Source organism: Lycium ferocissimum, chromosome 9 (assembly GCF_029784015.1).
Source record: "Lycium ferocissimum isolate CSIRO_LF1 chromosome 9, AGI_CSIRO_Lferr_CH_V1, whole genome shotgun sequence".
Taxonomy (NCBI): Eukaryota; Viridiplantae; Streptophyta; class Magnoliopsida; order Solanales; family Solanaceae; genus Lycium; species Lycium ferocissimum.
In genome coordinates this window covers 27,639,138-27,654,646 of record NC_081350.1, presented here as the reverse complement: position 1 = coordinate 27,654,646, position 15,509 = coordinate 27,639,138, and the positions used below count along the sequence as shown (strand labels likewise).

Genomic DNA, 15,509 nt, shown 5'->3' with positions numbered 1-15,509 from the left:
ATTAATTTTACTTGTGTTTGGTGAGTATCAATCCAAGATAAATTTATACCTTCTACCAAATGGATAAAATTATCTTCAGGGATATCATCCTACCTATACCTTCTTATTCCACTTACGGATTATTTTATACCATCTAAAAATAGATGGTTTTTAGATGGTATAAAATAAACCCGGGATTATAATCCCGGGATAATTTCGACTATCTACCAAACGACCCCTAAAAGTTTTATAATCTTTTAAATCAAGTATAAGTCAATATAAAAATAAAGTACGATGTTGCTGCCCAGGATCGAACTGGGGGACCCTTTAGTGTGTAAGACTAACGTGATAACCACTACACCACAGCAACTCACATGCTCAACGCTAATACTAGGCCTACTTACCTTGGTTTGCGTTATTTAGTGATAATAGTATTTCCCGAATAGTTTACTTGCTAGTCCTGTAGGAATCGGTGTTTGTTTAGGCAATTTACATAAAATTTCAATTTCATATCATGATTTCAAATCTCAAATTCTCTAAAGCGTATGATTTCGGATTCCAAATCATGAATTCAAATTTATTTAAATGTAAAAATTGACTTATAAGTTTTATATTTTGTAAAAAATAAATCCATAAGTTGATAGGTGTATTAATAACCATGTTTTCTTAAACTATTTATCTCAAATATTAAGAGATCGCAAGTTGGTAATATATTTATAACAAATTTACTCTTACCAACCATTTACCAAGCGCATTTACTTATACAACTCATGTTTAATTTTTCTTTTTATTGAACTATAGTTCGATCATTTGATGTTGTATTTTTAGAAAGGCCTTTCCGGTAGCGAATTAATTTTGTTATAAAGTATGATTTTCTCATTTGAGAAGATTGTATAAGAATGGAAAGTTTTGATGGTTTTTACGCCCTTATGAGTTTTTATATGCCTACGAAAAAATACAACTTAAAAATCCAAATGCATATCCAAACAAAAACTTCAACTTCAAACTATCATGATTTCAAATTACCGATTTCCCATATCACGTTCAAACGGCTCCGAGTGTTGATAAAAACCAATCATTTCTTAAGAAGCTCGATAAGAACTCGTTTAACTTTTGGATGTATATGAAGTTGTAAATTTCCTGAAGAAAGCCTTGACCCCGTCAAGCCACAAACACTTTATAAATACAAAATTGCATTACTAGGTTGAACCCGATATTATAAGTCTACAATTTGGTTATATATCCCTTTTCAGTCTCGGATTTCAAGATCAAACTTTGCAGTAGAAGCACTCAACAAATGAAGCGCGACTTTGTGTCCATTTTAGCAATCAAATACCGGATACATGCGTGGTTAGTATAAACAAATAACCTTAGAACCAATCAAATAAAATGGAAACTTATAGGAAGCAAACACCATTGCCAACATCTTCATTATAAATTCACAGTGTCACGATTCAAAATTCGTAAGACGGTGATAAACAACAACAAATCTGATCATCGTCAAGCGGATGTGTTCCAGTGATACCGACGTATCTCTATCTATCTATCTATCTATCTATCTATGTATACTATTTAAAAGTATGAATATAAATGTTGGTCAATCAAAATATCCTTTTAAATAGCGGAATCACTTATACCTTTTTTTTTTAGTTCAATTTTACCATATTTTTATTGGCAATTTATAAACAAAAAAATATCCATAATTGAAATTAAAATTTAAAACAAATACTACTTGAATTTTGTTCTGAATCCAATTAAAGAGTTTTACTATCATGTCCAAATAAGGAGATATCCAACCAGCAGCCTTATTTGCCTAGGAGGAGGCTAGGAGTTACTTTGTGATTGAAAGTGTTGTGTCCGTTTTTTGGTCGAATTGGAAAATTTTATATAAACCAAGTGTAATATTTACAAAGCACTAGTTCCATTTGGACTCTAGAACCAGATCTCAAGGACATTCTACTTCATTACATGTGAATATACATCAATTGACTAAGTAGGAAAATTGTTGAATCTCTCTAGTATCTTTGCCCAGTTCTTCTGTGATTGTCCTCATGTGTGAAGTTGGAGCACGATTTGGCTGATTCTGATTTTGTAATCCATTCTGGTAGCTTGAAATCTCCTTGCATTTCTCTCAGCCCAAGTGTGGTAAATAGTGGCAACAAAAAGAAATCTAAGAATACCAACAACTGGTCTGTTGCTACTGCCTCTCTTTATCATCCACGTAATTTCCTCTTTCCATTCCCTGATGCGTCTGTTTTCTCCTATCCACTTTACCAGAGTTAACCATATATTTGTAGAGTAGGGGCAGCTAAATGATATATAAGTGAGGGAGTGTTTCAATAGCATTAGTAGAACACAGTACACACTCCTCAGACAGTTGTATATCCCATTTCTTCAGTCTGTCCACTATAGCTAGTCTACCATGCAGTGCTAGCCATAATATAAACTGATGTCTACGTATAGTCTGTGACCCCCGTGCTATGCTTTTCCAAGGCACCTTTACATGTTGTGGAATGAAGGATTTATATGCCTTGTGTATGCTGAATTTTCCCTTAGTGCAGCATCCTTATAGTAAGGTAAGGATATCTTGATTGGGGAACTATTTTCGAGCATCTATTATGTCACACCCCTAATCCGATAGGGTGTGATGGGCACCCGACCCTTACCTAGGGCCGAGCGAACCCGCAGACTTTCGCAATACTCGTAGTCATGCTGGGCCCGTAACCATAGCATAATACATAATGAAACTTTCGAAAACAAACATGCTTTTCTCTTTTTTACTTCAAATTTTAATAAAATCTATAATCGTATAAAATCTGATATAATGCATAACCATACATCGACTTATATAGCCGCTTATAAGACCGACATATACAACATCGGGACTCTGTTCGAAAAGTCTCTAACATAGCCATATGAAACCGCAACATAAACATCCCGACTCGACGATGCCCTCGAAGAAATAGAGCTCGCCAATCCCGCTGGAACATCTTCTACATTAATGTGACTTCAACTCGTTCGGTGTACCGCATGCATGAAAACGCAGCCTCCCAGAAGAAAGGGGTCGATGGAATATATGTATCGACAGTATGTAAAGCATGGAATACAGAAACGAGATCAAACTTAAAATGAGTACGGAAAATGTGCATAATAGTCGAATACCGAAGTACATGCATTTGTAATACAAATAGTGCATAAGAGGGTACATAAGACAGATATAATAATCAGAATGCTCAAAATACTTAGCTTTCTTTTGAAAAACATTTCTGTCTCATATGCATATAAAATAGAACATATCATAGTAGCCGACATTAACCGATGGGGATTCGCTCAAACCACGCGGGGATTTGCCTAAACCAATGTGGGATTCGCCATACCAATGTGGGATTCGCTAAACCAGTGTGGAATTTGCCTCACCACCGGGTTTGCCCCACCACGGGGTTTGCCCCACCGGGCTTGCCCCACCACATTTCGCTCGAAACCAACGATCATATTTGTGAATACGTATATATGTATATCATCACCAACAATCATCATATTATCATATCATCGTATTAAACGGAATAATCGTCATATTACCGTATCATCGTAATTAAATTCATTATATTATCGCATCATCACATTATCAAACCATCATGTCGTCATCCATCATGATTATCATATCATAAAACCTATGCGGTCCGTAATAGGACTAAATGGACGAACGTGGGTCGCCCCTTCCTCGCCTTGGGCGCCACAACTCATCATACTCGAAAGTTTTCGTATCTCCGTATCTCCGTCACACATCACAAATCGAATCACATCATATTTCGTAACTCATCATACTTCGTATCATATCATATGTCGTACGCTCATCATACTTCTAATCTCATCATACTTTCGGATTGTGCGCACGATAGTAATCCGCCCGGACTCGGCGAAGGAAGTAACAATAATGCACGGCATTTGTTAATCGTAGGATCTATGGCGCAACTCAAACATTTTACGTACTTACCGTAACAATCGTATTGCATTATCATTTACAAGCCGATGGCATTAACCAAATCAAATCTCTTCCGGATATTACTCGGAGACATATCAAATAAAACTCTATCAATCATGGTTACGTACCCAAATCATGTGCACACGAATTCTCATTTCGTACATTTACACAGATTCCATAAAACAATCAAAACAGACTATCATTTAGAAACCAGGCCAATAGTCATAGACAAATCCAGTTTCTTTCGAATATTACTCGGGACTTGTTAAATAGAACTTTAGCCGTCATAGTTACGGATCAACATCTCATACATACGATTTCTCATTTCAAACTTAACAGATAAGTGAGTAATCATATTCGGAAGTCGAGTTGTTAATCATATTAAGTTATTTTAACAAGTTGCTAGAACTATACAAAAGAACGTCTTGCGGGCCCACGGACAAGCACCCAACCGATCCGGGCCCGCCCGTGGAGGTTGAGATCATCATACGCTACGGAACCTCCTACGGACATATCGAAGCGATCCGAGCCTTTTTATGAAAGTTACGGACGTTCGTAGTTACCGACCCTTTTTCGAACATAATCTTTTATGCACATTCATATTTGATCATACAAAGGGCATAAGAATCATAATTTGACTACATTATGAATACGGATATCAAGAAGCGGAAATGAGAATCACGTATGCACTCGGATCGTAGGAGGAGTTTCGGGATCATATCATAGCCTACTTTAACTAAGACATGCCAAAGAAAGGAAGGTGAGCTTTACATACCTTGGTCGCCCTCTAAGCTAATCCAAACTTACGTCTCGGCTCCTCACGATCTACAATAATGTCATTGGACACCCAACCTTAGCCATAAGCATTAAAGAACCCAATTCCAAGCCGTCACTTTATCTCGTAAATTTCGGCAAGCATCTCCCCTATAAATCCAACAACCCCGAGAATTTAACTCGCCAATTATTCAACAACAACCAAACCAACAACCATATAAACAACATCCATAATTAATTCAAAACGCATTTTAATATCAACAACCTTCTCCACATAGTTTGACGACATTTCATTTACATTCCATAAAACCGCATACAATCACGCCAACTTCATTGATCATACGTTCAAGTATTAATCGAGACCATTCAAACACGATTTAAGAACATTCTAAGCAATTGCACAATATTCCAAAACAACTCGTCCAATACACCATGCACCCGAAACCTTCCAACTTCATTAGGAACATTCATAACACATTTTCTTCTTCCAAATTCATAAACTACTCCAACAATCCCATACATTATCCTACGTAATTACGAGAAAACATATTAGAATCATATTAACTTTCAAAAGCTTGGATCACACGACTACAACTTCCATTTGATCATTAAATCTTCATTTCACATCGTAGAATTCACCATACGACAACCAAATTCTACCAAATAAAATTAGTCCATCTCTTCCACACAAAAACAGACCACCATTCGGGTCAACACAACAACACACACAACTTCATGCATTTCATCCATTTCAACACATTACAACATGCTCAAAACGTCCATAACAATATCAACCAAACACTAAATAAAATTTATTCGTCATACCTACACCAACTACACATACATGGCTATCATTCAACACACCCAAGCTTCATGATTCTCATCTATTTTCACATACTACAACATGCACAAACATCTATAAGAACATGTAATCCAAGATTAAATCTACCTTCTTCATTCAACGTCACCACTTCACTTCGACTAGGATTCCAAATTGCACAACGAATGACTTTCTCCCTCCAACCATTCCATGTCGTAGAACCTTTCCAATTAGTAGGGAAACAAGAAGAAAATAATTTTCTTGACTCAAGCTCCATGGGCACCTTGTTTCGCCACGATGGCCGAACTCTCCCTTCTCTCTCTCTCTCTCCATCTTTCTTGAATTCTCTTGCTTTACAAAATAATGAATAAGTCTCATGTCTTCATCACTTGTACATATATATATATATATATAGGCACATGACTAGTCATGTGCACTCTTAACCGTTTTCCCTTCTTTTTCTTTCTTCCCCTTTTCTCTAATTTTCTAGAAATTTCCTTAAGTGAAAATGATAAAGATGATTTAATTATCATCTTATGCTTCCATAAATAATAAACACATGTGGCCCTATGGCCCACTCCACCTTGGCCTTTAATTTCATGAACTTTTAACTTTCCAAAATTAATTTTTAACCCCAAATTTTTCCTTAATATTTCCATCCAATAAAATCATAAAACGACTTGTACCTTAAAACAAAGTTGAAAAAATAGCCACTGTCGTTAACTTTCCAATGACTCGAAATATCCCATTGCAAATGAAATGCGGAATATAACATCCTTCCCCCTTAGAACATTCGTCCTCGAATGTTCAACTAGTCCTACCAGGTCCCTGGGAGCTCAGAGCTTTCGTAGTGCTACTGCATCCTTCATACTGTCTCTTAAGCTATCCAACACCATTCTCTTGTCATACTCTTTTTCCTTCATACACGTCCATTTTTCTGGCGTCGTGTCGTCCAAAGTCTGTGCGAAACTTCTCACCTGCTTCCCCCCTTTAGGGGTGTATTTATACCATTATCCGTTTATACTTCGCCTCATGTCCTTATTTCCAATCTTAATTAGGCAACACTTTTGTTCCGACGGTAAGCGTCCAAAGTCCTCTTGAAATGTTATCTTTATCTCAACCCACCTCGTGTATTTCCCTTTATCATTTCTCCCGCTATGCCTATCCCTCATTCTCGCACACGAGGATCTTTATGCTACCTTTGTGTCACTCAGAACACACTCCTTCTCTCATTTTCAAAACGTACTCTATTCACTCACATTCATCCGTACCATCCCAGTCATTTTCTAGCATTCGTCCTACTTCGTTTCCCATCTTTCTATAACTTGAGCTCTGCGTCCACATTCATGGTACGTGTCCTTAGAAGTTGCACACGTCATACCCTATTATTACACCGTTGTCTCACTTCCTTCTTATTTCCCCCTTTCCATTAACCTCTTCTCCTTACCGACCGATCCGCCCGCTACGCGTCCTCTTGAGATTCCCAGCCACCCTTGCGTACTCCCAATTTTCTTAGACTACTCCCGCTTTCATTTGCTTACGTCCGAATTTATAAGATTTTCGTAAAACTTCCCGCGGGTCACCCATCCCAAAATTTCTCTCACTCCCGCACGCTTAACCCGAGACTCTAACAAAATCGGCGCGTTAACGCTGGTATGATCGCGTCCACCTCACCGTATAACCTTCATCACTTAACTGAGCAGGTCGAATCTTAACATATCCCAAAACGTCTTCTCACGACACGTCTCATCTGGCCGTCTTATCGCACGTTCCTATTCGTCACAATTCTTTTTCCTCCGTACCCTTGCCTTAATCATATCACTTTATCCCAACCTACCGTCCTTTCAAAGTCATCTCTTAATGTCATAAGTCATCTCTTAACGGCACCAATCCGTTTCAAATTCCTTATTACCATATCCTCATCGGCCTCCTATTTACTATTATCACCAACTTCTTGGTTAACTTATTCCTAGAGGGCAGCCATACTCGTGGCTCGATTCCCATCGTTACTATTAACACGACTTCTTTCAAAACATATTCCGCACTTACATCTCATTTCGTACTATTTAGAAAAATTTCAACAGAAGCTTCTTTTGTATTCCTTATTATCCCAAAACCTGCACGCAGGAGATACCAACAGTGCCTCACAGGGCCATCATCATATGTACACATCATATCATATCATATCGTATCATAGCCGCACAGGGCTCTCAATATTCATAAAAGTCTAAAAATAATAGACTGACCTCATATGTCCAACCCGACTGCACGTGTTACACTTTCCTGTTTACTTTCCCTTTCAATTTTCAACTTCACATTTTAGTCATGCGTCAATACCTTATTCAACATATATCTTTCGTACCTTTACTTACCTGCGTGCTTTGTAACTTCCATCATCAATCGCCTTCTTCGATCGGTGTCGTTCTTCTGCTAAAATCAAAGGTTAGTATCGGAAATCTCATTCCCTATGACTTGGCTCTATGGCACGATCTAAGAAGTGGATAACCACCCTAGATGCCCCGTAGCCTCCTTCGTTTATGAATGTGGCCGGTTTCACAACTACAAATCGGTGGACTCTACCGGACACGACTTTGCGTACAACCCCTAGGACGAACCGCTCGATACCAATTTGTCACACCCTTAATCCAAGGCGCGATGGGCACCCGACCCTTACTCTGTGGCCGAGCGAATCCGCCGGGGATTTCGAATATCAGAATCGTTCGGGGACCTTAGCCAAAACACAAATATGTAATGAATTTTTTTTTTTCGAAAAAACAACATGACTTTCCGTCTTCTCAACCAAATAAAATCGTAATCATATAATACCCGTAATATAACGCATACGCACATCGCGCTATCAGAGTTGCCATATAACCGATGCGCACACTATACACATGACTCCGTTCGCAAAGTCTCTAACATAGAACAAACTTTCATAATAAACATTCTTAATCCCCAAGGAAGATTCTAGAGGAAATGGAGCTCGCCAACTCCGCCGGAACATCTTCTACTAACGTCTTCGCCCGTTCGGCGTACTTGCGCGGTACGTAAACGCAGCCCCCGAAGAAAGCGGGGTCGTACGGAATATTTACTCGAGTATGTAAAGCATGGAATACAGAAACGAGATCATAACCGAAATGAGGAGTACAAAAAATGTGCATAATAGTCGAATACCGTTGCCACGCGTTCGTAATACAAATAGTGCATAAGAGGTACGTAATACCAATATAATAATCGAACACCGAAATACTTAGCTTGCTTTTAAAACATTCGTCTCATATATATATAAAGTAGAACATATCATAGTAGCGACATTAACCGATGTGGGATTCGCCTAAACCAATATGGGATTTGCCTAAACCAATATGGGATTTGCCTAAACCAAAGGTGGAATTTCGCTCACCACCGGGTTTGCCCCACCATCGGGTTTGCCCCACCATTGGGTTTGCCCTCCGAAACTACCGTATCATATTTCCGAATATATATATATAACATATCATCACATATATATAACATATCATCGTGTCATCATATCCCGATTAAACAGAGAATCGTCACATTATCATATCATCACATTAGACGATTATCATTTTATCATCACATCATATTATCATTTCATCAAATTATCATATCATCACATTACTACATCATATTATCATATCATCGTATCGTATTCATTATGTTATCAAATCATAACATTATCAAGTCATCATGTCATCGTATCATCAATTACCATAGCATATGCCCTACGCGGTCCGTAATGGACCCGACGGGACGGAACGTGGTCGCCCTTCCCGCTTGGCGCCACAACTCATCATACTTCGAAAGTTTTATATCTCCGTATCTCCGTCACACATCATACCAATCACATCATACTCGTAGCTCATCATACTTTGTATCGTATCATATGTCGACACATCATAACACCATAATATTAGTCGCACATCATACTGAAGCTCATCATACTTCGGATCGTGCGCACGATGTTATCGGCCCGGACTCCGACGTGCGAGTTACAAAAGTTTGCACGAGCGTAATCGTGGATCTATATGCCATTCACAACATTTACATGTATTTAACAATAACCGATTGCAGTATCACGGCGTCGAGGGCATTACCCAATTCAAATCTCTTCTCGGATATTATCGAACATATCAAATGAAACTTTATCAATCATAGTTACGTATCAAAATCATATGCATACGAATTCTCATTTCGTACATTTACACCGATTCCATAAAACAATCAAAACAGACTATCATTTAAAAACCAAGCCAATAGTCATAGTCAAATCCAATTTCTTTCGAATGTTACTCGGGACTTGTCAAATGGAACTCTAGCCATTATAGTTACGGATCAACACCATACACATACGATTTCTCATTTCAGACTTAACAGATAAGTGAGTAATCATATTCGAAAGTCAAGTTGCTAACTATATAAAGTTCTTTTAACAAGTTGCTAGAACTATACAAAGGAACGTCTTGCGGGCCCACGGACAAGTACCCAAACTCACCGGCCCGCCCCGTGGAGGTTGAGATCATTATACATACGGGGGAACCTCCTACGACATATCGAAGTGATCCGAGCCCTTTCCTATGGAATGTTACGGGTGTTCGTAGTTTCCGTCCCATTTAAAAACAAAATCTTTCTTATGCATGTTCATAGATAATCATACAAAAGGCATAAGGACCATAATTCGACCACATTAAGAATCCGGATATCAAGGGAAAGCCAAGAATCATGGACATGCTCGGATCGTAGGAGTAGAATTACCTCGGGGATCTTATCATAGCTTATTACTAAGACATGCCAAAGAAGTTAGGAGGGTGAGCTTTTACATACCTTGGCCGCCCTCTAAGCTAATCCAAACTTGAGTCTCGACTTTCACGATCTATAATAATGTCATTAGGTTATCGACATTAGCCATAACACTCGAGAATCCAATTCAAATTAATACTTTTGTCTACAAAAATTTGGGCAAGATTTTCGTAACTTCAACATCCCCGAGAATTCAACTACGCCAAATCAACAACAACCAAACCAACAATCATATTTACAACATCAATAATCCATTCACAAATATTCAAGACAATCCAACCCATGTCTTACTTCACCCGAAACTTCCAAATGCCATAAGAACAACCACAATACATTTCCCTCTTCCGAATTCACAAACTATATCAACAATTCCATACGTTATCAACATCATTTTCATTAATCAAGAAGCCATATTGAAATCACATTATCTTCTAAATCAGCCCACAACCAAGTACAACTTTAATTTGAGTTATCAAACCTTCATTTCCATCACATATTCCGTAACAACAACAACTACAATACCGGAAAATTTAACTCACCATTCCTACACAACACACCCACCTATTCGGACAAGCACCCACATCCATGGTTTCATGAATTTTTTTATCCATTCCTTCACATTACAACATACGCACAACTATCCATAATACAACAATCCAAACATGCCAAGTAAGTTAGTTCTTTACTCCTATATAATATTACCTACACACGGCCACACACAACTTACCATATTTTTTCATGAACTTCACTCATTTCTACATTTCACAACATGCACAAACACACATAAAACATGTAGAGAAGATCAAACCTCACCTTTTTCTCATCCACCTTCTCCGCTCGGCTAAGATGCATGATGGGCAAGAACGGATGATTATCTTGTTCCAACGAACTACTCCACGTCGTAGAGGACAGCTAATTAGTAGGAAAGCATGAAGAAATTTATTTTCATGATCAACAATTGGAAGCTGGGTTCGGCTTGACTCTTGGCCGATTGCCTTTCTCCTTCTTTCTCCATCTCTCTTGAATTCTCTAGAGTTGGAATGATAAGTTGTCTTGCTTGTCATGACTCACACACATATATATATAATTAGGTGCACATGGCCGGCCGCGCACCCTTTTTTTTTTTTCTTCTAATTTTCTAGAAATTTCTTAAAGCCACAAAAGATGAATTGTTGCTTTGCACGGTCATCTTTGTCCATGTATGTATTTAACCCTTACAACATGAATGGACACATACACCCCTTTTCATGGCTTCTAAAACAATTGGCCATCCATGGGTGGGTCCCAATGCCACTTGGCTTTTCCAAGAAGTCATACATAATGAAAACTTTCAAATTCCAAGCTTGCCCTTAATACTTCACGCCAATAATACCTATGTACGACTTGTCCAAAATTTTCCCAACGTACAAATTACGAGATATAATGGGGCTGCTCATTCGATCATGCCAAAAGAAAAGAAAGTTAGCCTTAACATACCTCAACTCATTGTTCCCAAAAAATTTTCCACCCCCTAACCCTCTAGATCTAACCCCTTTGTCTCAAGATGTTGTGTTGAGTTTAGATGGAGCAGCAACCAGCTTGCAGCTGTATGAATATTACATGTTACACCCTTAAAATTTCAAGCATTAAGGTCAGCATTTGGCTTAATGTGAGCTCAAGGAGGAGCAAATATTACAAGTATAAAGGATGAAATTCTACTGTATTAGCATGAGGATAGCATGAGTATGAGGATTAAAACTATAACAGTTTACAGGAACGATACTTTAAAAAGATATATGTACCGTAATCGTGTTTTAGGCGGGGTTCACATGTTAAGATTTTATAAAGGACATATGACAAGTTATAGGGATAATATATGTGAAGTTAAACACAACTCAAGAAGGATCCGGGGCCCAAATCCAAGTGGAAGCCCCCCAAAAAGATGTTTTTAAGTTACTTTTCGGGTGATCCGATTTCCCGGGGTTCCCAACCCTATCATTTTTTGGGGAAATTTTGGGAAAAAACTCCAAACACGAAAGTTATAGATAATTGAAAAAAATTTCCCAAAAAGGGGTGTAAAAAAGCAGGGACATGAGAAAAAAAAGTTATGAACGTTTTAAGAATAGAAAGGTAATGTAGGCGGTGGGCTCGGCTTAACCGACTCAAGGTCGGTGGGAACTTGACAAGACCCATATAAGGGATAATTAAGTATGAATTCATTCATTTAAACATAAATTAGTCCACAAACTTTTAAAAGAGAGAGAGAGAGAGGAGAGTTAGAGAGAAAGTGGAGAATCGATCAAGTTCGAGGGCCACAATCCGGGCTCGTGAAGGATAAAGTATAGTACGAGTTGTCGTCGTCGTTTTAAGCTAAATATTGATCTTGGGGGATGATATTTTCGTGGTTGAGCTGCTGCAAAGGTATGTGTAAGTTCCTTTTATGTTATTAAAGTGTTTATTTAGAGTTTTAACGGATTAGAACGGAGAAAATAATGTTAAAAGCTCGTTTGGCATTTTAAGGAGTTTATGAAGGTGGGGCTGTTTCGGTGGAGTTAAATGGATGGAAGTATCTGAGTTATGATGTATATTGATTGGTCGATATTGTTGTTTGATATTGTTCTGATAATTTAGCTGAATTGGATTTTCTTGGTTTGTCCGAGAATAAAGTCTTGTCAAAATTCCATTAGAAATAGAGAGATAAGTTTAAGGGATTGATTATAAGGATATATATTGGATTGATTGTTGGTAAATGAATATTGTTGATAGTTTTATATGAAGATGGACTGTTTTGTGATAATATTTTAGCGGCAAAGGTATGTATATGAAACCTTTCTTCTTTTGGCATGATCCTTGTTGATATTTTGGGGCTGTACTCCATATGATATTCTTAGACGAGTAATGTCTAAATGTTTCTTGTGATGTCTTATTGATATTGTAATCCTTTGTGGTTCCAAAGGGAACACCATTAAGGTGCCAAGTTGTTGTTGTGTGTTTGTTGTTTACTATGGATTTCGAGAAATAAAGTTTTATATACAAGCATGGGTATACGAAAGTTTGATTTTCAAAATCACTGGAATGGGGTTTAAGATTTTACTATTCATTTCATTTACGATTTTATGTTTTATTCCATAGTATCATCTCTTTGTGTTTACATGATCATTATTCTTTAGGTAGGGTTAAGTTGAAATTGAGTAGAATATAAGTAGTAAGAATTTTATAATAATTCTACCCTCAAACACTTGGATGTCCTTAGTAGTCCGAGTGAGATACAAATTTGATAACTTCTTATGAAAGACTACGGCTAATAAGCTAGATTGTAATGAATTGATTAGTGAGTTATGATATGAATTGAAATTGATATCTTGTGGATTGAGTTTATGTTGATATGATGGTGATATTAATTCAAGCGAAGCTCTATTCTTAAGAACCATTAGGATGGCTAATATTCTTGATTCAGAAGGGTATTTTATTATTATGCCGGATACGAGTCCCCATGATTCAGGACTATTGTGATACTAATCCGAAGTAGCATTCGAAAATGTCGATATGACCATTACACTTGATTTCGGAAGCCGGCATGTGTGTTGGATGATTATTCTGACTTCGGTGTTTTGAGATTTTGTGTGCACATTTATTTTCTTCAGTGGTTGCAAAGTATTGAGTTAGATTGTGATTTCTTGTCCTAAGTCAAATTTTGATTATGATTTGTTACCACCTTACATACTCAGTACATTGTTCATACGACATCCTTTTACTGAGGATACGGTTATATATATATATATATATATATATGTATTGTTATTCTCCAGCAATTTTTACGTGTTGGAAAATTCAAAAATAATTGTGACTTGTAAGAGATAAGGCCATATTTTGATTTTATTTAATATTTATGTTGCTCATGAAAAATATTGATGCGAAGATATGGAGGAAGGCCAAGGGCAAAATTGATAATTTTGAAAATTAGTTTCGGGAATTACAAAATAAGACCATAACTAATTGGGCTCAAATAGAAGTGAACAAAAAAAAAAATACAAAAGTCCCGACTTTAGGGGTGGCCGGCCATGGAAAAAAAATGGAAGAGGGCCCAAACCCATGTAATTAAATCATGTGATAAATAAATAAAAAGGGGCCTATTATTCTCCGTTCATCATTTCAAGAACTTTCAAGAAAGAAAAAGGTGAGAAAAAATAAAGGGGCTCATTCGGCCATCAAAAAAAGAAAGAAAAAAATTGAGGTCCTTCCACTTTGATCCAAAAATTTGTTTCTATTTGAATTCCTACTAAGTTCGAGACCCTCTTCAACGTGGTATAATTATTTGAGCGAGAGAACTACGTTTGTGGCAAGTGGAAATTTGAGGAAAAGGTAAAATTCCTACTCTTTTAGCTTGGAAAATTTTATATATATGTTGTGTATGTGGGAATGAATGTAGAGTATGAAAATTTTGGGTCATGGGTACATGTGTGTGTGGCCAAAAATGGGTGTTGATGCAAAAGGAATGGTCAAATTTTATTTATTATATTAGTGTGTTGTAATGGCTTTCTAATGCAAAGGGAAGAATTCTAGTTCAAGTTGGCATGAAATTTTTTTGACTAAGTTGTTGTAGGAAAATTTTGTGATTTTATTGTAGATTTATGAAATTATGGAAATGGAATTGTTAAGGTGTAAATTGTGGTTGTTGTTGATGAAATAAGAAGATGAAAAATGTGTTTGGGAAAGTTGTGTCAAAGGTTGGAGATTTTGGGTGAATTCTAGTCTTGGGGGATTTTTGTATTCTTTGTAAATGGATGAAATGCTTTTACTTTCATGAATGATCTTGAATTGGTAAAAGGGGCGTAAGAATCGAAAATTTTGGGTTGAAAATTCGTGATTGAATGGAATGTTGATGAATTATGTTGGGAAAAGGGAAAGGGTACTAATGTGGAACGTTTTAAAAGGGGTTTTGATGTTATTGGTTTGGGTTTTTGGTATTGTTTGGGGTTGTTGTTTATTGGGTTTGGCGAGTTAAATTCTCTGTCCTATTTACGGGGGAAAGTGCCCAAAATTTTTTGTAGAATTAAGGGGAAATTTTTAATTTAATGCCTAAACATCCATATCTAAGTTTTGGACATTATGGCTTGTTTATAGACATTCCCGCCCGAATCATAGGTTGGATTT

The 15,509-nt window shown here is 37.2% G+C and overlaps 1 non-coding gene across 1 annotated transcript; it reads right to left on the bottom strand.

Moving 5' to 3' along the window:
* Window positions 1-274: 274 nt before the first annotated feature.
* TRNAV-UAC (transfer RNA valine (anticodon UAC)) lies at window positions 275-349 on the bottom strand. The gene has a single exon. It is a non-coding gene; the product is annotated as a tRNA-Val (tRNA).
* Between the last annotated feature and the right edge of the window lie 15,160 nt (window positions 350-15,509).